The sequence below is a fragment of the Patagioenas fasciata genome, chromosome 18, assembly GCF_037038585.1.
Source record: "Patagioenas fasciata isolate bPatFas1 chromosome 18, bPatFas1.hap1, whole genome shotgun sequence".
Lineage (NCBI taxonomy): Eukaryota > Metazoa > Chordata > Aves > Columbiformes > Columbidae > Patagioenas > Patagioenas fasciata.
The window spans coordinates 4,290,566-4,313,497 of record NC_092537.1 but is presented as its reverse complement, the minus strand read 5'-3'; the positions used below and the strand labels follow the sequence as shown (position 1 = coordinate 4,313,497).

At 38.8% G+C, this 22,932-nt stretch overlaps 1 protein-coding gene across 2 annotated transcripts in view; it reads left to right on the top strand.

Annotated features, from left to right (window-relative positions):
- Nucleotides 1-22,932, top strand: part of ANKFN1 (ankyrin repeat and fibronectin type III domain containing 1) — a 110,656-nt gene that overhangs the window by 4,358 nt on the left and 83,366 nt on the right. The window contains exon 1 of one of the 2 annotated variants that reach the window (XM_071816481.1): nt 11,235-11,403. The exons of the other annotated variant lie outside the window; for it this stretch is intronic. The gene's annotated coding sequence lies outside the window, so the exon portion shown is untranslated. Of the gene's footprint in view, nt 1-11,234; nt 11,404-22,932 lie in introns of those variants that run through there. 2 annotated transcript variants of the gene reach the window in all.

Genomic DNA, 22,932 nt, shown 5'->3' with positions numbered 1-22,932 from the left:
AAGTATTTTGAAAGCAGCAAGGACATAATTCAACTTAAGCTCTTGCTTTTCCTCAACAGAAATGCACAGGGCATTAAACAACTTGAGCAAACAGTCTGGAAAGTTACATTGCAGTTCATCTTGTCACACTTGGTGCTCTACCCTGACTTTTACTCAGGAGAGGTGGGACTCCAGCTGTTTCGTGAAAACATAAAAATTAATAATATCTAATCTTCAATATTGTAATAATCCATTTACTGCGAAGCAAAGATAAAGTGTATGTAAATGATACGGATCACTTTCATCACACTCTTCAAAGTTTGATATCTAAGAGATTAAGAATATTACAATATTAACCACAGGAAACAATGTTACTGGTAGCTTTTTTTATTTTTAAAAAAATGAAATATGAGGGATGTGGCCTATTTCTGGTGCGCTTGCTTTGAAGTTCATTGGCACAATGATATTTTTATAGCATCCACATGAACATTGCTCTGTAGCGTTGCGCTCAGGGTATAAGATCAGTACTGATGCTCAAGTGCGCTGTATTGTATAAACCAGTATTATTGTCTAATCCTGGTTTAGTTGACTGAACTATACGTAAGTTATTGGAAGACAATAGCCTCTGGTGATATAATTTTGATTGCAGTAAGATGGAAAAACAAATGTTATATTCCTTGGAGTTTGGGGCTGAAATGTTACACCATGTCTTTGCTTTTCTATTTGGACTGGCAGACAGGGGAAGTACAATTTTTTAGTCTGTGCTGTGGCAAAACGTTATTAATGCCTTTGCATACTAAGTTCAGGCAGTTTTCCACTTGAGAGAAGTGCCAGCTGGAGGTAGAGCCGTATCCCTTTTTCCAAAAAAACACATAGGTAACAAAAAAATGTAAGTTGTGGCCTGTACCTCCTCTTCTTGCTGTACATCATTGGTCTTGAGAGTGTTTTGTGGTGCCTCGTTACCAGTGGGTGCACCTACGTTCAAATCAGCAGAGGCTGCATTACCTAGGTGTAAAAATGCTGCCCAAGGCATACACAGGTTTGTGCGGTGATGGCTTTCAGGTGAGGTATTTATTGGTTTCAGAGCTTTGACTGTGCCCATACTCCTTCTGCATGGCACTGTCTGCTGGAGACCAGTGTTCATATCACCCTACTTCAACACACAGAACATGATATGGGTATGGTATGGGTCCATCTGTGCTCCACCTGTGCAAAGATAAGAAAGAAACAGTGATCTAGAGCCATAATGCCAAAGTTATGTGGAACAAACTGAACTGAAACAAGTTCAGAATATTTTTTAGCTTTGGAACAAAAAGAGGAAAGTAATGTATAATGTAATCATACATTGCAAAAACATTAGCTTCCTAAAATTAGAAGGTGCTGGTCAAGCAACAGACTAATTATGCTTAATTTGCAAAATCATTCTGATCATTAAGTGCTTAAAAGGACTAAATTGCACTGCTTACAGTAACAGATTATTATGGATGTATTTGGCAGTATGGCCCTGTAATAACAAAAATAAGATTGTAATGAAAATACATATTTCCATTCAGACTCCTGGTTACTGTGCGTTTTCTGGTTGTGGTTATGAACATCTCTTAAAGGACTAGTGCGCTTGATGAAAGACCATAGTTTAGGTGCGAAAGCTGTCAAAAACCAAACAAACAGCCACCAGATCAATAAACCAAGAGTGCTTTTGCTATTCAATTAATTCTAGAATCAGAAGAACTGTTCTGATTATTTTCAGAAATTCAGTTGTTTCATTTCGTATTTAAAACACTAAGCTCTCTGTGAATTTTATCAGAGAATGCTACTTTATGGTACGCTGTAATTATAGATTATTCTCTCTGAAGTTTCTCCTACAGAGCAGAGCAGGGGGGTTGCCCTCGTGTGTTCCATCTTTCCCAGTGCATTCCTGGGAGGGTTCCATGTGTTACCTTTATATGACTTGAGATTTTGTGCCTTTGTGGTTGCTGGCAAGAGCAGTTGAATTCTTTCATGCCTATTGCTTTAATAAGGAACGTGAAGCCACATGCATAATAACACTAAAACACACCAGTATGAAGCACAAATAATCCCTGAGATACAAATCTTGATTTGGGATTCCGAATACTTTGCACTCAGTTCTTTATTTAGACTGTTAGACTTAAAAATTCCAAAAGGGGGCAATGTTACCCTCTGCCTGAAAGTCTGTAAATACAATTCAACTGTGAAATTGCAGCACACTACTTCCCAAGCTCTCATTTACCTTAGAAAACTGAAGGTTAGTGCAATGATAAAAACAACTTTTAGGGGTTTGGATTTGGTTTCGAAAATTAAATTTTAGAAGAGTTACTGGATTTGTAAACTTTATTAACTGTAATAGTATGAATACGTGTAGTCACTCTCGAAGTCTGATAGTTAAAATTATCTGATGTCCTTGCTTGCGGAGAACAATCATGTTGTTGAGATAGAGAAACATTAAAAAATAACATGTTATACTCTTAAATTGCTCTTGGACATAAATCAAACATGTTTTTGATGGAGATTTCAGGAAAAACAGAATCTCAAACGCATTGTCTTTTCCCAGGTGATTGCCACTTACGAATTTAAGACAAAAATTGTGTGCTCTTTTGGAGGAATGTAACGATTGCCAAATTAGTGCAAGATGTTTCTTATAATTTCTTGTCTTTCTGTGGTGTAAGTAGGAGAAATAACCTGTAGCCTTTGGGGAAAAAAGAAAAAAAAAGGCAAACGAAAACTTCAAGAAATGTGCTTGCCACTCATTTGTAGTAACCTTTTAATTATATATAGTGTTTTCTGTAAGAAGAACGCATATTTTCTTTCTATATGCTTTCTAAATAACGTGTTGTTGACCCATCTTTTTAATTTGATGTCAACTATCATTGAACTACTAGAAAAGAAAATATTTCATGCATGTGCTACATGTACATCTACTAGCTGCCAAAAAACGTTATTTCCGTAGACATGAGAAAGCCAGTATGCTTTGGCTGACTCAAACGGGTGTTCAAAGCAAGGCTGCAAGGCTCTGATGAGAAGCATTGACTCTTGACTGCGTATCACAGGATGGTGCGCTCACACCCCTTCTGTTTTCTCCAGGTACCAACTTTCTGAGTATTCTGCCTTACTCTAAGACAGAATGTCTGCTGCATGTTCATAATTCTGGCATCTTACCAATAACTCCCTGCCTCAGAAATCTGGGGGTATCTTGCTGATACTTCCCACCGCAGCTGGAGTAGACCCAGGGTCCTGAAGTGACAGACCTGGTACTTCACATGTGCTGTGTGTTCCATGGCAGGTGAGCTCTGCTGGCTGAAGGAAACAGAAAGATACAGATGAGAGGTGAACGCTGCCCTCGGCTTCATCTGAAATTTAGTCAGAGAACGCTTTCAAAGATCTTTAAAGTTTTGAGAGGTTTCTGAATGCTGACATTCATGAGCTGAAACATTGTTCACAAATTTATCTTTTTACTTGCTGTTGACCCTGGTAGCACTGGGCCTGCGTATCTTCCCATGATAAGGCCAAATGCTGGAATCAGTCATTGCTACATGGGGTCTGGTTAAAGCTGAGAGATTACTTGCAGTTGAAAGAGTTGCAGCTTGTGAAGTTTGGAAGCTATAGCTCCAGTCCATGCCGTATGAACAGAGGTACAGATTGTCAACCTGTGTATGCTGAAGTGGCTCTGACCCCTGACTCCCAGCCAAGAATACGGCTGGTCCAGGTCCATAAAGCCTTATGGTTAAATGTGTTTTCATAAGATGCAAATGAAGCTAAAATAAATTATAGCACCACTTTATTTTTATTGTGATAAGCAGTATAGATAATACCTTGCTTCACATTCATGTGATGTAAACTATTTTAAACCCAGCTACATTTTTTTCTCCTCTTGAGAAGATGACCATAGCAATTGCCTCACTATCTGTTTACATTCTGGAAAGAGTCATTTGGGATTTTGTCTTTCTGAAATAAACGTTTGCTTATGGATTTTTTTTTATTGTCACATTCATGGCATTTTAAAAGTAAATAGGAGTACAAGGTTTATATTATTTTAAATGTATATTGTATTTGTCTTCCCAACACTGTGGTTTTTAGTACTGTGAATAACGTAGTATGGAGCCAGCCTATTAAACAGCCTGTTTTTGTAAGGAAACTGTTAGTCCACCTACAATATTCTATTGCTTACTGTGTTCTTCCAATATGCTTAGCATTCCACAACCTAAATGATCATTTGTTGAACAAATTCATGCTTTTATTAGTCAAAATACAGAGAAAACAGAGCCCCCCTGTTTCAAGATATTTGCTAATGCACGGTTAATTATCACATATAGCTTACTATAATTCATTTTACAGGGAGACCTCCTGCAGGTAACATACTAGCAGTTTATGAAGCAAAATAACCTCACTATAGATTAGAACTGTTTCACTACTGGTCAGACAGTTGCTGCTTCTAGGCCTTCTCACTTCACATTGCTAATTTGAACAAGGCTTTATTTTTATATTTGTCAGCAGCAAGACTGTAGCATGGTTGTTAAACCTCTCCCAGGCCTAATTAGAGCAGCAATGCGAGCATTCATAATGAATCTCGTGTCTTGGGTTGGAGGAGGTAGCCGTGGTGCTACAGTAGCTTCCTGGCAGACAGTTGCTGGCAGGTTTAAGGTAGCTTGTGGCTTGCAATATTAAGTGACTGTTGAAATTCATTGACTCCACTGCGGCTTATGTGTCTAGATGACAACAAGTTTACACGGTTCTTTTATAGTTACAGCAAATGGGTCCATTTAAATATTTATTAGGTGATTATGGTGATGTGAAATGGAAAAAAATTGCAAAGTACAGTATTGCATGTATAACTGTTTTAACTGTTTGTACAAAATAGGCCTGTGGTATCATTTGAAATTACAGCATCTTTTTTTCCTCATAAATATTTATAGTGTATCAGTAGCTAGGAATGCTAATTTATTTGCATTTTGTTTCTTATTTAATTTGACAGCCATTTGGGTAGCCATTAAAGGCACTCACTCTGATTTGAATGAAGGATATTTCAATCAGCAGTTGAGTGGCATTTTGATTGGAGTGCGTGAAGTTCGTTTTTAGGAGTTCTTTTTGCCTTTATGAGATGTAGAAAGGGGTCTTAACTGTGTGTGCTTGATGGCAGAAGCACTCAGGAAAGCCTGCATCTCTGGAACTTGGACTTTCAAGGAATTTGTCATAGTTATTGCATTAAATGTAGCCAACTTGTTGTATTTTGTTATTCATCTTGCTTAATCAAATTGAAAAGAACATAGAAGCCAGGTATAAATTTCTGCAAAAATTAATCAACAGTTGTTGTAAAATATGAGTATGACTTGAATGATAAAACGAGCTATGTCAGGTATATAGATAAAAGGATTAAATGCATACAGGCGAAAAAGAAATCCAATTCATTGACAGCTCGTAGCTACTGTTCACTTTTTCATAGTAACAGAAGAGATGGAAGTGAGTCAATCTCACTCAAGGGCAGGAGAGAAGATGATAATGGTGTGCAGAGGTGTCCGAGCAAATATGTGCGTTGGAAATGCTCCCAGTGATTGCACAGAAAATAGGTATAGTGAAGAGAAATCATAGTCCACATAGTCCAAAGTCCACAGGCTTCCTTAAGACTTGCTGTAATATGTCTAGGATTGGGATTAAGTCTACTGTATAGAGCACAAGATTGGCTGATATTTTGTTTCTCCACTAATATTTATTTCATTCCTAGTAGTGAAAAGCAAGATAGCAGTCCTATAGGGATATGTTTCATGCTGGCTTTGGCTCAAGTTTGGTGTCCTTGCTCAAAACTGAGAGAGCTACTGACTGAAGGATGCTACTACAGTACAAGTAGTAAGAATTACATATCAATGCTCAGTTGAGAATGGGTTGTTCAGTTTCTTTCTAGTACAAGAACTTAAAAGTTTAGGTGGTGAATTACTGCATTAATAAACTATCTATATTACTCTATAGGTATTTACTCTCTGGCATAAGAAATCTGTGCTTTACCCCTGCATTAGTTTTGAGTGAAGCCCTATTAATGCCCAAGATATTAAGTTAAAGCTGCACCTCGAAGTGAACATAGGTCAGTATGAAGTAAGGACATTGCACATGGCCATGTTCTTGTGTATACACAATAACACTTGCTCTTTAGGGTTGTCGATCTAATTCTTTTCACAAGCACTAGATTAATTTAAAAGAAGACGAAGGGGGGAATAAGAACATTCTTTAGCTTTTTGAGTCTGGAACTTCTGTCCTACTGTTTGCTCAGATTTTCCAGTGAGATCACTTCCTGAACGGGGCATAACATGAATAAGTGTTCTGAGAGGCAGGTTCAAAAGCTGCCCATGCAGACGCTGTCCGGTTTTGTGGTATCATTGACAAAGACGGATTTGGTTAAAGTTTTCCAATATACTCAGAAATTTCACATGTGCAACATGAATAGATCAGCTTTTATTGTATCTTACGTGATAAGTTCCATTAAATGTTAAACTCTAACAATACTATTCAGGTTTTAAAGTACCTTACTGTACATATCCACCTTGTGATTTCAGTAGAACAATTTGGTCTGAATAGAAAGTGGAGCTGAATGCCTGCTCGGTGAGGTGAGGTTACAGGCATAGTTGTTTCTATTAATTAATGCACAGAGGCTTTCTCATGTTCATCTTGCTACCTTGGATAAATGGCAAAATAAACATAGATTTGCGGAAAGTCCATGCTGGAATAATTGTTCGGTATCCTTAATGATGCATGGATGTCTGAAGCAGGTTTTGTAGAGGAGACAGTGTCTTTTGGTAGCTGAAATTAGGAAAAAATTGGGAAGAAAACCCTGCAGAAGATTGTATGGACACACCAGACCCTTCAGTTCCTGATTTCAGGCATTAATAAAGGGGAGAGGGAATCAGCAGATTTAATTAAGCAAATACAATAATTGACAGGAGTGTTGGAACACATGGACTGCATTAAGCTTGAGTATACACTTTCATCTTAAAGAATCTGTGAAATCAAATATTTGAAGTGGGTGTGGGTTTGCTGTTTGTGCGTTCAATGTACGGTTGACTGTTCATCCAGTGCTGTAGCCTTCTCTACCTCTGTGTTGTGCCACAACTTTCCGACATCTTTACTCAAAATAATGTTAAATACTTTATTTTCAAGAGATTTCTGCAGTTTAGTGGTTGAAGTTAATGTATTTTAAACATTTGTCATAGCTGTTACAGGTCGATTATTATAACCCTGATGCATTAGTTCTGATAATACTCCAAGGTGAGCATGTGCTGTTTTCCCTACTGTGCTGACAAAGAAAATAAGACAGAGAACTTGTTCCAGAGATGGATGTTAAAATCTGTCTCTGAGTACAAACGACTCCTCTCACCACTGAGTCCTTCTGCTGACACTGTGTTTTGATCTATTTAGATGAAAGACACTGAGGGGTGGGGGGACTGTAAAAGATCATGCAGGCATGAGAGAACAGCACTCACTGCAGTACGGCAAAATAAAGCTTCTTTTTTCAATATCAGGACAAATAATTTTAGACAATCAGTGGTACAATAAACTCTATTCTATCTCTGTGCATGACGCTGGGAAATAGAAATCCATTTTTGTAAAAGAGGAGGTCCAAGCGTCAAGATCTTAACACGAGGACAAGTTGGAAACTTTCCAGTGGAACATTCTTCTCTCAGCTAATGCCAGTTCACCAAACCCTAACACGTTGCATGAAAATGTCTATTCCAATGAAATTTTTGATGGAAATGTGCTTGGTTTCCCGCCAGCTCACCCGCTTTTCCCAGCCCTCAGCTCCCCGGCATCTCACGTGGAACGGTGCCAGAAAGTCAAATTTCTTCACGTTTTTGGCCTCTTTGGCAGACTGCCACAGAGGACGGGAGTCTGCGCTCCCGAAAGTGGACAAGAAACCTTATACATGCACATACAACCATCCACATACTCTCACAGGTCATTTAAATCTATGTCAGTTCATTCAAAGTAAAAGTTTTTTTTTACATAGAGGGTCTTTTAATATGACCCTCCCATGGAAAATTTCTCATGTTGGAATTTTAATTCCAAGTTGTAACTAGAAAAAAAAACCTGGGAAATATGAAATATTTTCCTTATAAGCGAAATACAGATTCCTGTGCAACTGCATGTTGCTCTATTGTCATTGAAGCCATCAACAGCTCCGGCTGCTTCTCTTTGTCAGCGCATAACAAGATCTATATTTATAACAGGTAAGGTGTTTAGATACTTAACCTTAACAAAACAAGATTATATTTTTAGAGTTATTTAAATATTTATTTTAAAAATTCCTCTTAAACCACCTTGAAAAAGGCAGACAATCTTTTCTTGGTCCCGAAGTTTCAGTCTGTGGACTGAGGGAGTAGAGAGTTTGTGTTTTTCGCTGACTAATAAAACAGGCATATATAGTGAAGTTCTGACTGAGAGGTCCCTGAAGCAGGAGCGCTGTAATGTACTTTTCCATAGTCTCACTCCATGCACTGCAAGCTGCTCAGTTGCTTGTTATATATAAGTAAATAAATAAGCTTCAATCGCACGGTGTTAGGTAATTTCTGACTGGGGGGACGTGTTCACAGCTGAGACAAAAAGCGGTTGATTCAAGTAGCCATTAATGAATTCCTTTTCTGATTATTCATAATACCTTGGATTAGCATAACAAAGTCAAAGTCTTTAGGAGATCAGTACTTGAAGCAGTTAATTTTTCAATTGTGCTTTTGAGAAGCTGGGATTTATAGTAATAGATAAAGTTCTTACTATTTCATGGTAGAAATGCTCCTGTGTACAATTCCACTTCTGTTTAAATTGGCGTTGTGCTTGTCAAGTCTCAGCTTCACTGCCAATATGTCAAAAATGTTCCTTTTGTAATAATAGGAGAATCTTAAATGTCCTGTATGAGATGCTACTTCTATATTAAACAGAGAAAATATTTTTCCTTGTCAAAATAAGGGAAAAAACCATTACTTGTTCTTTTTCTTTGGTGGGGGATGGGACACAGACATTGTGTAGTAGAGCAGGAGTTTGCATTGATGCTGTCCCTGTCTCTTTCATAAAACTTCAATGTGATCTGATATTGCTCCCGATGTCTTTTTATTCTGAAGCAATAAAATGGGAATGATCAGCAAAATACTCCTGTATTAACGATAGCATTATGTACATGGATATTTCTAAAAGACTTCGACATAATGCACAGTTAGACTCACTAAGCATTAATTTTGGGTGTTTAAGATTTTTATTATGCCAAGAATGAGCTTTGAATGTTCTAAATGTACACGTTTCTGCCCTTGTCATTGTAATAATGCTGAAGAAGGCTCCATGGGTTGCAAGCAGCAGGAGAAAGTGGGTAAAGAATTTATTGGCAGGAGCTTTAGTTCAGTCCTAAAAGCTGCCGTCTCCCTTGCTGGGATTGCACAGAATCCCAAGATCCTTTGCTTATATGAACCTTGATGTCAGTCTATCCATGAGGAGAAAATGGGATATGTGTGTGTGCATACACACATACACACAAGATTGAGCAATACAAATTCACCCTCTGAAAGGAAATTTTAAGATTAATAAAATCATCAGCTTTTAAATTGGTTTTATTTTAATTGATCCTTGCTAAAAGTGATGCAATGGAAACCTGTGTGTTAATGGTTGCTTTCTAATGTCCCTAAATTGAACTCTCAGTTGCCGTCTCTAATCTCCTAATCTTTTTGCAAAGGAAAGCAGAAGGGCCTCTCTACAAAGCAATCTTGACTGCTTTATTTGACTCATTGGGGTGAGAGGAAAAAGGGAGAGGGGGGTGCAACACATATCATGCTGCAAATACAATTCAACATGTGCAATGAAGTGACAGCTGAATTCTTCAGGCCTTTATGTCAAAGAATCAGCACTGGACTGTGGTGTGTAAGCAAAGACGTCTCATACTGTTATCTGACCAGTGTTCTCTAAGAGCAATGGTCTGACTGAGGAGAAAAAAAGAGCTCAGCTCTCTGGAGAATAGAGAACACTGGCAGTGACTTTCCCCAGCAACTACCTTGCATAAAGCAAAGCTCAGCTCTTTGCCATAAGACTGAACTAGTTCTGACCTCTCCCCACCGATGCAATCGCAGCAGAGAAGTGCATCATCTAAGATTTTGAACTTTGGTCTGTTCATCCAGACATTAACGTAGGACATTTTCCTGATTGATCTCTGGATCCTTTAAGGGGCTCAGAGAAGTCTGTGCTTGAAAATTTGGATCTGCATCCAAGTCTTTGACTATTTCTGCCCCATAATATGAAGGTATTGAAGCAAGTAATTCCAACAAAACCAATTTACACTCGCAGTACTTCAGGATGCTGGTTTTGATGTCACTTGAAAGGGAGAATGAGATAGGATTGTGTTGTGCAATGCATGTTGTGCCGTATGTTTTCATGAGGAGGCTGATTTTCTTAATGCAAACAAAAAGTTTGGGATTAGACTCATGGTGTTTCTGTTCTTCATGTACGAACCTTCATGACAATTTCTGTTATTATAGCTCTTCATGGTGTAGGACCTCAGACTCACAGTGAAATCACCCTTATCCAGAAATCCACATCTTCGTCCACAGTCTTTAAAACCAAGGATGGACAAAGAAGTGGGGATTTCCACCTCCATGTGCTGAATTGGACTGAGATCAATGGGCTGGAACAGAACATAGATTATCAAATATTTGTAGTTCGGGAACGCAGCCAGTGCAGTGCTGGCCCTTGGTGATGAGACGCAGCACGGAAGAGCAGCCGCAGAGGGTTTGGGTTTGGATTTCTATAGGAGCCTGTGGAAGTAAAGGCATCCCTTTACAATAGTTTGTCATGAATACCTATTAAAAGCTTGTATTTCTTGCTATTGATCTCTCTCCATTTGTTGTAGCAAACTGGATCTGATTTCTTGACTTATCTTTTTGTAATCAGTTACCTTGATCCCAAAAACCGATTACAGTAACAAAATTAAACGGTGTGCAGTGGTGTGTTGTCCCATCAGATGGCACAGATGAGTTCTACAGTCTCCTCAGAGTCATTCAAATCAACTATTAATAGCTGGGTTTAATGTAAGAATTCCAAGGCAGTGCAGTTTTTCTTTGGGCATAAGATATTCTGGAGGTCTGGGTTTTTTTTTTTCCTGAAATTGTTGTGCTGTTTTCGGTAGTTAAGAGAGAGACTCCAAACGAAGCAGCCATTCCTAACCTATGCAGACAAAGGGAGTGGTTCCCTTAGCAACAGGAACCATGTGGAGGTTCTCAGAGAGCTCTCTTTTCCCCTTACTCGTGTTTTCTTTTAACTCAACATTTTGCACAGCATCTTGCATGGAGAGTCCGGCAGCTGGGCTGGAGGCGAACGGTTTTTCCGGCTCTTGCTAACCAGTGCTCGAAAGGCAATTGTTCTACGCTCATCAGACAGAAAAAATGATAATCGTGGGTAAGTGAACTGGCACGCAATCAGAGTTCACGCTGAGGAGGGGGAAAGTTTACTGGCTGGCAACCAGAAGTGTCCAGCACTTCCCAGTAGGCATGTATGTTTGAAACAAGGGTACTAACGGGATGCTTACCTTGTTTACTGGTAGGATTGTTTGTCTGCATTTAGTATTTCAGGGTTTGGAAACATTAGCACAACTGGGTTCTAGTCCGTAGTATGCTACTGACTTCCTTTATAGCCCTGAACATCTCACCTTGCCTCTCTGTTTTCCTTCCCCATCCACCAAATGTAGATGAGATGCCATGAGGATCTTGAAAAGACTGCAGAGTACTGTAGAAATATACCATATAGTTTGGCAAAATCATATTTGCTTCTCAGATTAATGATAAGGTGTGCAGAATCTGAGATACAGTATTGCTCTTTTCCTGAAGATTTAACTCAATTAACTTTTCTGCAGGTAGATGTAGTTGCTTTTCTTCATGGTATAGAAGAGGAGATATGTGCATGTAGTGTCTGTACATAGATGTGCATATGCATAAGAATTCGTGTATGTTGGTGTATAAACAACAAAAATAGAGCAGTTTGTTTCCCTCAAAATAGCTATAGCATTGGTAAAATAGTAGCTGTGTTTCAGTGTCGTCCAGCGTACTATGAAATAATGGAATTTAATCTTTGCATGTATTGAAACACTTGTTCTGCTATCCCTAAAGTGTTATGTATTACCAGAGCTCTTGCCAGTCTATTGGAAAAGCCTAATGCATAAACTCCGTAAGTTTCTAGTCATTTTACCTAAAAAGAGACACCTAAATTAACCTAGTTTTAAGTCAGTCATTTTGTGGGGGACTTGCATAAGAGACAAATTTGTCTCTCAGTTCTTCCTAATTTAATGTACAAAGTCCCTCTGGTCTCAATTTTTCATCACATTTGTATTAAAATTCAGGCATTCGAGTTCATATTTTGACAAAAAGTGCTTCAAACTGATCATTTGGATGCAGGCTTCCTTTTATTCCACGCTCAGAGACAAGTCTCATAATGTCGCAGTGAATGCATTTCCCACTACAGGCAACTTAGTTGCTCTCATTTCAAATGTGATTACTGCAGGAAAAAATAGTCATTGGTAACTATATGCGCAGAGCAGCTGCAGAAGTATCATGCACCAGCTCTCCACAGTCCTGTCAGTGATGTTGTTATTGCTCTTCCTGTTCTGCGTGCAATACCAACCTCCAGAGATCACTCGCGATGTGCTGGTACAGCAACCTGTGCCACGGAGCTTTTCCTAGATGATCACAGGTTCAAACAGTCACAACACTCCCTTTTGCGTGGTAATTGACAATTTGTCTCTTAGCTCCAATTTCAATTATGAAAAATTGCCATATTTTCACCTTTATGAATAATGTTAGCTTTTGTGCCTGAATAGAGATGAAGGCAACAATGTAATGTCATTGAAACGAATTGTTCTCCTTTTCTCTCTGTGGTTATATTTCCCTCCTTTAACTCTCTACTTCAAACAGTGCTACTGCATGAATCAGTGATACCAGCTAAGGTACAGGATTAAAATATTTTACATTTAGTAAGCAGTGTTTGAGTTCCAAAATCAAAACTGATGTGCGTATTTTTTAATATGTGAAGAAAATCCTGGGTTTAGTGGGGTTTTAGCAAACATTTTAAATGATTGCAGGTTGATCTTCTTGATTACCTCCTCCATCCCCACTTGGTGTCTAGTTCTGCTGTTTTTTCTGGGTCATCATTTAGCCTGTCTTTTTGGGTAGAGTCCAAAAATGTCCCTCCTTTTGCCAGACCTCCTGTTAGAGATTTTGTATGAATAAGCCCCTCAGAGCACTTTGAGTTATTTCAGGTTTAATAAATTTCCACTGTTATTAGCAGGAGGTTTACCTTGCCTTTCATCCATTTGAAGTGCACTGCAAATGTGAGTGAAGCTTCCCCAGAAATCTGGAGACAAGGAAGTAATGCTAAGGGATCACTTAATCCGGAAACTAAGCAAATAACAAGAATTCTAATAATCTACAGACGTGCTACATATCTTAGGACAGGAAGTGAAGATCTAATGTAGAAGAAGCAGATTAGGTTGATACCAACACCTATTTCATTTTTTTTATGCCTCGCATATAGGCCACATATCTAGAGTAAGCTGAAACGGAAGAAAAAGTGGATGTTAAAGATTAAAGGAAGGAATGATGATCGACCTATAGGAGAAGTTATGAGAAGTTTATTTATGTGGCTGGCAGCCAAGAAGTTGGAGAAGTTTCATGCTTTTAGGATGAAGGATAATCTCACACAGATCAAATTTCTGGATTTTACCATTTTTACGTACTCTATGTTTTTTCAACACCAAGTAGAAGGCAAGGCTTATAACGTGATTGATTTTTTTTTTTTTTCAGTCTGATTTATTCATTAAAAAGATCAGCAGGTATCAGCAGGTGGAGGCCCTGAAAGTAGACAAAGTGCCCCAAAGCTTTCATTGCCCCGACATCCCATTTGTAATAGTCATGTTGTCTCACTGAGCCAAATCCAGCCCTTACTGTAGCATACGCTGGAGCGCTCCTACTGACATCCGTAACAGCAGCTGTAAAAACACTGTGGCAATGGGGTTAGTGTGATCCAGGTTGATGAGAGGACAAACTCTCCAACAACCCATGAGACCAGTCTGGTTTCTAAGGTGTACTAAATCTAGTGCCTTCATGTCTTCGTTGTTAGTGTCTCCCTTGCCGGCTCATTTCTGACAAAATTGCTATAATCACATTATGTTAGCTTGATGTGTAGGCATCCTTGATAGGGTATAAACTGTACTGAATAAACAATGGGAAAGTGTTATAGCCCAAAGATTTATTTCACTGAAAAACAAAACAAAACAAAAACCAAAAACCCAAAAGTAAAAATAACAGTGGGATGCGCTTAAAAACTCAAGGGCAATGAGCAGTGCACGGGGGACAACAGCCCAGTGCTGGCTCATGGTCACCCTGCTGTTCCCAGGACCCCCAGGTCCCTTTCCCCTACGCTGCTCTCTAATAGGTCATTCCCCAACTTACACTGGAACCTGGGGTTGTTCCTACCCAGATTCAAGACTCTACATTTGCCCTTGTTCTATTTCATTAAATGTTTCCCTGCCCAACTCTCCAGCCTGTCCAGGTCTCTGATGGCAGCAGAGCTTCCAGTATCAACCACTCCTCCCAGCTTGGTGTCATCAGCAAACTTGCTGACAGTCACTCTATTCCCTCATCCAAATCATTGATGAATATATTGAATAATACCGGCCCCAGCACTGACCCCTGAGGCACTGCACTAGATACAGGCCTCCAACTGAACTGAGTGTTTTGAGTGTGCAAAGTGACTACACGGTTACTGGACACTAACACGCATAAACTAACACCTTAGCTTCCTCTGAAGCAATTTTTGTATTAGCTATTAACTATTTCAGGTGAGATTTCAAAAATATCTTGAGACAGGTATATTATGCCTGTTTTTGCATGTCAATAATCCAGTTCTTCCCATACAAATTTCGGAGTCCAACCTTTATATCAAAAAATGAAGTGACTCCCATAAAGACAGATTTCTCAAAGCCACCGTTTTAAAATCCTTTTTGTTCGGAAGAAGCTCTTATTTTATTAAATGCCTACTGAACTGTCGGCACTCGCTGTTCTCTCACACATCAAGAACTCTGTCATATACATGGTGGAAGCCATTATTAGTGGCTATACTGAGTCACGAGAAGTAAAAGCTTTCAAAAGCTCTCCATTCCTGTTTTGGATTTAACCAAAGCACAGGAAACCATTAATGATGAATTTCAGCTGTAAAATCATGTACAAAGTATTCATGTTTCATGATGGAAAGGAAATAATTTATCTGATTTACTCTACACTTCTAACCCTGAGCCCATTTTTTTCACTGTCTGCAAGAATTTCTCTACTCACACCAAAAACACAAGCACCACAGAAGATTCCAGTAAATCTTCACCCAAAACCAAAGTGTCTCTGCCTCCCCAGCCTTCCATCCTCTCCAAACATGGTGCACGTTTGTCTTGTAGGCCTGGATGAGCTTTTGAGGTCCCTTCCAATCCCTAACATTCTGTGATTCTGTGAATGCACGAGACAGTTTCTTCCACTTTCTAAGAATTTGGGGTATGGTGAGTCGATTAACACAAGAAATTACTGTAAGGTAATCAGTATGCTGTAATTTTATGTCCCGGTGTAATTTGCAGTAATTTCCTCGGTAGACAAATGCAATGGAAAATGAAATGGAAATAAAGGAACAGCCAGAAGCAGAACAAACCCCAGCTTACAATCCAGACTGCAAAGCTGAAAAAGCCCCAAGTTTCCATCTGGTTGAATAGAAAGGAAACATAATCCATAAAAGGGGACACTGAGATCTCCTACAGGTTCACATGAGGACAGCTATGCATCCTTAGAGAAGCCATGACCAAACTTGTATGGGTAGAAATATAAAAATAGACTGTCAGCAACTTTGTGGTTTTGTTTTCATGTTCGGAAAGACAATCACTGGTGGCAGCCAGACCACCTCAGTTTGCATCTGACTAATCTGTAGAGGAGGTGTAAAAATTAAATACCATTTTTACCTAGTTTCTCCTAATCTGCTTGATAGTGCATGGGGAGGGCTTTTATGTGGCGTGCTTGGTCAGACATGCTAGGTAGAAGAGGTAAAATTAAAGTATTTGGTAACCACTGTGAAATTTAAATGCAGCCCTTGCGTACGGGAAAGTCGGAGAAGATTCTTTTATGTAATTCTTTCTTAGTATACGGAAGCATTTTTCCCTCAGGAAAGTGCCCTTGATACAGGAGTGAGATCTAAAGGCCACACAGCCATCTTTTCTGCCTCAGTTAAACACATTAATTGTAAATAGAAATACAAAGATAAAAAATGGCTCGTGCATCCTGTGCAGGTTTCTCTGCATCTCCAGTGAACAGCACGAGAGGTCTCATTCACTTGCATCTGCTTCTGCACCAGGCAAGGTTAATATTGCAATATAAAAATGGTTCTAGCACAGGAAAAAGGAATGGTTTTCATTGCAATATTGGAACCATCAAAATAGAAGAGAAAAAGGGAAATAATGAAGTAGCCTGGACTTGGTACCAGCCCTCTGAGCAAAAGAAAGACAAAGGGATCTTTTACCCTTCTTCCCCAGTTAGACAAGATGGACGACCAAAGTTTTCATCTTATCTTAAAAAGGTCTATAGAGCATGTCTGTAACCAGAGTAAGGAAACAGGCGGTTTGTAGGTGGGTTCAGTATCATCAGATGACACTAATCCCTGACTCATAAATGCTACCACACCATTACTACTGCTAATAGGTTCTACATGGTGTGTGAACCTGAGCCTCCCTGTGGTCACCACCAGCTCCATCACCTTGGAAACCCCTTTGCAGCACTTTTGCTGAGGAGGGGAAGCTAAGCTGGAGTTAAGTCTATTCACTGGGAATGGGGTAGTGCCCCTTCATTGGGTCATGCAACAAACCCAGAAAGAAATAAATAGAAATCTGATTTTCATTCCTAGTTTGTTCCAGACAAGTTCTTTTGTAGAAATGAATGTTGTGCTTCTTTTTCCAAGAATGATGTGGCTTGATGGGATGGGGAATGGTATCTTTTTAGTTTACAAGGAAATTATCAAGAAAAAAATGAAACAAAAATGTATTTTCTTAATTTAGAAGTCACTCCAGGAGGCTGATTTCTCAAGAGCATAAACCTCTGTCACATCATTTTACTTTGTTCTTTTCAGAACTGATTAGAAAAGATAATGCCAGAGAGCTTTAGAGAAAAAATGAGAAAAACATGAAGTCATGAACCCAAATAAGAATGAAAGCTTGACTGTCAACAGTAAATAAGCTGTCTTGATAGGAGAGGGTTTCTGCTTTTCTTTCAGGGTAAAATTAATTCAATTTATTTATTCTCACAGTTTTCTCCCGTGAAAGTTGAGTTCTGAATCTGGCTATTACCACAAAAACATTTAAAAATTACATCCCAGATGTTGTATTTACAGCTCTTCCAGTCTCAGGTATCAACTGACCCATTCAGCCCATACCTAAATATAAGCAGATTAATTAATTGTGCTGATAGGGCTGTGTGAACTCCCACTCATAAAGGAAGATTTGTGCTTTCAAGTAACTTTTTAAACTGCATCTAAACTCTTCAGCCACTACCAAGAAATCTGCAAATCATAAAAGGTATTTAAGGATGAAAAGATGTTCCAAATTTCTTTTCAGATATAACTGTGGATTCGTGGTTCAGTCCTTTGGATTGTAATTGACTTACACAGCTTAGGTGGCAAAACGAGGGCCCAGACTCACCACATGGAGGTCGGTGACATCCGAATTTAACCAGTCGCAGTTACTCTGAGATGCCTCCCCATTGCTTTGACCTTAAAGGAAGCATTTCCTACCGATGGAGATACGTGGAATGAAGGCATGGTGACTGTCTCTTCCTCACTATGTCTTCCAATACAGCTAACAGCATGGCATTTCTTTAATATTTTACTGCATAGGAGGAAAAAAGTCTTTCCATACTGATTGAACGAATGTTAGAAAAGAAGACTAATGTGTTAGGAAATTCTAATGTTGTGTTAATAACTGCTGTACTGATGCTCACACAAAATCAGGACCTGGGCCAAATTTTGTCAAAGTTTTCTAGCCTAGATTTCCACAGTTTGCAAATGGTGGAAATCTGTTGCTCTGAAACTTCGAGCTTGTTTTTCAGGCTGTCAAAACTCCCAAGTTCAGACAGACATTTGGCTCAGAACCCAAACCCTGAAATTTGCACCAAACTGGAAAATGAGTTTTACTTGTCACTGTGTATAACACCGATACTGACGTTTACAGCAGAAAATGTTCCTTTCCTAGCTAGAAATTTAAAACTTTAAAAATAAGGCTCTTCAAGTTAAATAAAGTGACATCTGTGAACTTCTGCCAATTTTGAAGAGCAAAATCATTGGTTTTCTGGAAATAAATACTATAGGTCTCTTGATAAACCACCTTAGACCTCAGAAATTTCCAGCTTCCTAATTGTGATCAAGAAAGGATTCTTCAACCGGCAGAATACCTTCCCTTTATATATCTCCTTTCTTTACACAGAGATTTTGTTGACTTCAGTGGATCCTATATGTGAAACAGTCCTAATATACAGCAGAGGAATGTCCTGAACAGCAAGAACAATTTTTCAGTAAACGAGCTTTGTATAGGGTAGTGAAGAGTTTGCATGTTGTAAAAAAATGAAATATAAAGGCCCCGTTACCTGCAGGAATGAAATCCATCTTGTCAGCTAGTTGGAAGACTCATGAGAAGGAATTTCCTGTTGTGGCCAATTTCTTCTCTCCTTCCTCCGCCCCCATTACGTCTTTGCTGTGCCTGCTTCTTCAGCTCAATCCGAATATATTTTCACTACGGCACATTTAGTTATCAATCAACAGGAATCTCAGCTGCTGTTGTGCTTGGTGGACAAACTGTTCTTTCTTTACACCAACAAGGAATGGCTGAAATAGCCAGACACACAGCACTGATTGATGCAGCTAGAGTTTATATACCTAGATTCAGACAGTCTGAAACTGCCAGAATTAATGGCTTATTATTAGAAAAATACTTCTGCTAGACTTATAATTTAAAACCATTTAAATGTCTCCGCCATAATCACTGAAGTCAAAGTTTTAGCTCATAGGTTGATGTTATGAATTAGACACGTCTGCCTGTCTCAGGTGGGTTTACTCTTAATGTTTTTGCTGGTTTAAGGTTCTCCTTTATTTCTAGGGTGCGATATCTGGGATGATCAAGATTGATGCACAACTTTCTATAGGTTACACTATGACTTATAGCACTGAGCAAAAGAGAAAACTGTCCCACTGAGTCAAGCTTAGTCCAAGCAGGGGCTGGATCTCCTGTAGCAACACGATTTTAAAAGTCCAGCAGCACAAAATGCAGAATATCAAGCCAAGGGAAACCCGTCCAAAGGCTGTATTGGAACTGGGTGCTCAGGATCAGTGCAGGGGCTGCCCAGTGAGGTGAGATCAGACAACGGGAGGAACTAGCAGAGGCTTATCTCTGCCTGAGATTCAAAGCAGGAGGCTGAGTGTTGTCTAAGCAACAGTCCACGCTCAGAATAAGCTGTCAAACAGACCTGAGTTTCTCATCACTGAATATGTTTTGCAGTGTACAGTGCGTAGCACCAGGATTCCTGAGTAAGGACAGTCTCTTACATTTTGCTGAACTGTAAATGGCCATCGCTTTGCCACCTGTGTGAATACAATTATTATCAGTGCACTTAAGGAAGCTTTTAACTGTCTGTTAACTAAGATAATACTCAGACTTTCAAAACATTTCTGAAGGCCGATGCAAATATTTATTTATATATCACCTGCTAGATATCTTTTAATCTCTATTCTTCTGTAGCTTAGTCAATCAGAACATCTAGCGCTTGAATCAGGCCAAGGTCCTTGTGAATTAATAAACTAAAAGATGCTGAACAGCATCTTTTTTTTCATAAAGAGTTTATGCTTTAGCAACCACCAGTGCTGTTCTTTTAGCAGTCGTCTTTTTAAGGAGAATCATTTTCATGGTCCACTATTCCGTTCTCTAAGTGATCAGTAAACAAAACAAACCAAAAAGGTCTCAGCACTATTACATTTTGAACTAAACCTGTGCTATTCATCAGCTTTTGAAGAGAGAGGAAGGACTTAGAGGCAGCTGGGGGAATCGGGCGGCTGCTGTGGAACCTCAAGAACACATGGGGCTGCACCCAGGGTCACCTGTGTCCTGAGGACACCCAATACACTTTGCCAGCTTGGTGGGAAATACAGATTTTTTCCTGCTCTTGCAAATGGCTTTTTTTTTCTCCAAGCTGAGCTCCACGTGTTGGTCTGGAGAGCACCGCAGGGCCTTTGACCACTGCTTGTCACCTTTGTTCCATGTCCGAGCGCTCGGTCCCTCTGCAGACACGCGCAGGTGTTTGATATCTCAGTATCTCAGTATCTCTGTTCTCTGTAAGGGCAGCTTCTGGGAACGTTTTTTTAGCCTGAGCAGTGGCAGCAAAAACACAGTTAGTATTGATTTTGCAGGTTATCTGAGGCAAAGCCTTGTTTTGCTTTCCCTGGATAATGTGAGGCATCCTTTATAACCACAACTTTCAGACATCCCTCAGAAAAGAAAGAATTTTAGAGCCTTTTTTTCCTTGCCTTTTTTTTTAAGTGAATTCAAATAGAAGTCCTTTATATTTAGCCCTCCTTGGTGAATCTCAATATACCTGCTGTATTTAAAGAAAACATAACTTCCTTTTTTATTTATTTACGTTTCATTTGTTTCAGGAATAAATTCATAATACAGTCAGATACAATACCTAAGGACTATTTTTTTTAACCTGGCTCTGGGTACTCAATACACTCTTATACAATTTAGGGCTAAATTAATGATATGTTTGCACTAGGAACACGAGGTCTGTTTGCACTCTCTTTGCACTAGGAAGTTCATGCAAGGACATATTTCTTATTTTTATTTAACATCCCAAATTTTATTGACTCAGAGTCTTAGGGTTAATAGGCATATTTATAAATATACCCACATCAATCTACATTGTGGTTCTCAGTAAGTGCTAGAGAGGAGTTGTTTGCACAGGAAGTTAAGACAAATTAACTAAAGATATGATTTTCAAGTATATTAGTTAAAATGCATTAAAGCTTGGTGTGAATGTTCCCATTCAGAAGTAAAGTGACTGTAGTTCACTTTACCTTAATGCACTTTAAATTCACACCTTTCAGCTAATTTAACTTTACTTCCTGTGTGGACAAGCCTTAAGATTGTTCCCATTAAATGACTGTGCTGAGCTCTATTTTCTGCTTCTTAATGCAAACATGTAAAATAGTCTTATGTTCTAAAGAGACTACGTTTTACGGAGAGACTTTATTATGAGTTTTCCAGTCATCACATTTGCATGAATGGAGTAATAAGTGGTAAATTTTAGGATAAATTAAACTTTTTTTAAAAAATCAGGTATGCTATTAGCGAGTTATAGAATGTATTTATCCAAACAAAAAATTAATCTCACTATTTAGCAGTTCTGTTGATATAGGTATCCCATCTTCGAGGTGGACGTTTGGTGATGAGTTATTACATTCTCTTCACATATTTTGGGATACTTAAGGTATATAAACTGATCACCTTATTACTCAGCATAGATCTTTCATTAGTTTAGGTTTAGGTTTATCCTCATGTTTATTATCAGATAAAAGATAATTCTTCTGAGTTCCATTAAAAGCCATGCTTTTAATGAAAGAAGAAACCAAGCTCTTCTCACAAAACTTTGTATTTCTACATTGTTTCATGTTATTTGACATGTTAGGCTCTTATTAACGTTGCACATTTACAATATCAGTGATACAAGCAAGATCTAACTGAAGTCTAACCCCTGTTATGTGATTTTCTCCAGTCTACTTGTAGCAACACGATTTACCCTTCGCAGAACTCGTGCTCCTGCAGTTACTGCAGTTGTTGTACTGAGACGAGTGATCTAAACGCATCCAACCAAACCCAAGGATGTGAATTACTGGTCCCCATCCAGCAGCCTACCTGCATTTCCACTTCATTTTTGAGTACTTAAGTGGTCTCATTGTTTTCAGTGAAACTACTGAGACTTCTGAGGAGTTAAAGAAAATCATGTGCTTAATGCTTTCCAGGGTTAAGACCAGAACGCTCAACACGTTGTAGGGTTTAGCGCTATGCATTTTACTCTGCCGATGACATGAACTTTAACCAGGGAGTGTGTGTTACATTTGCCAGCTGTTCTCCATGGTGCTCTGTGGTTTGATCAGAGCTCAGAAAAGACTGTATGGCAGCTGATAGTTAAGTATGTCTGGAATAAAATGTGTATTTTGGGTCTTCAGATAACGATAAAAAAGCTCCGATTCTCCTGTGTTATTTTCCCCATTCATCCTATTGTTCACATTTGTTTAGGAAGCAGTAATCCATTTTTTTAGATCAGTCTTTTTTCACTGTATTCACTTTATTCACTTCAAACACAACTTCTGCTTCCTTTTGCATTGATGATAAAGGTTGCAAATTGGTTGAGAAAACTAAACTCTCAAGTACGAGTAATTTCTGAGGGCCCTTTGCATAAAAATCAAACCCTATGTGAAAAATAAAAATAATATATGGAATTGCAGGCTTAAAAAAAGAATGGCTGACAGATACAGCAGAGATACATTGCCAGAGACCAACTTTTCCACACTTTAACAAATAAGATAAAATATATTAATTGATGCTTGAAAATGTATTTATATATGCTATGTACTAGAAGATTTGCAGAGTACAAAGGAAACAAAAAGCCTTTGGCATTATTAACAGTTCATGTATAAGACTCCTTTGCCAGTGGGAATTATGATAATAACATCTTCTCTGAGTTTGATGTTGTATGTTGCCATGTCTTGGTTCGCTAACATAGCGGATCATATAGGGAATACGTCTTAACAAACGCAGGCAAGAAGCATTGTACAGATATTATTTGTGTTACAGGATCACCTACTGACCCT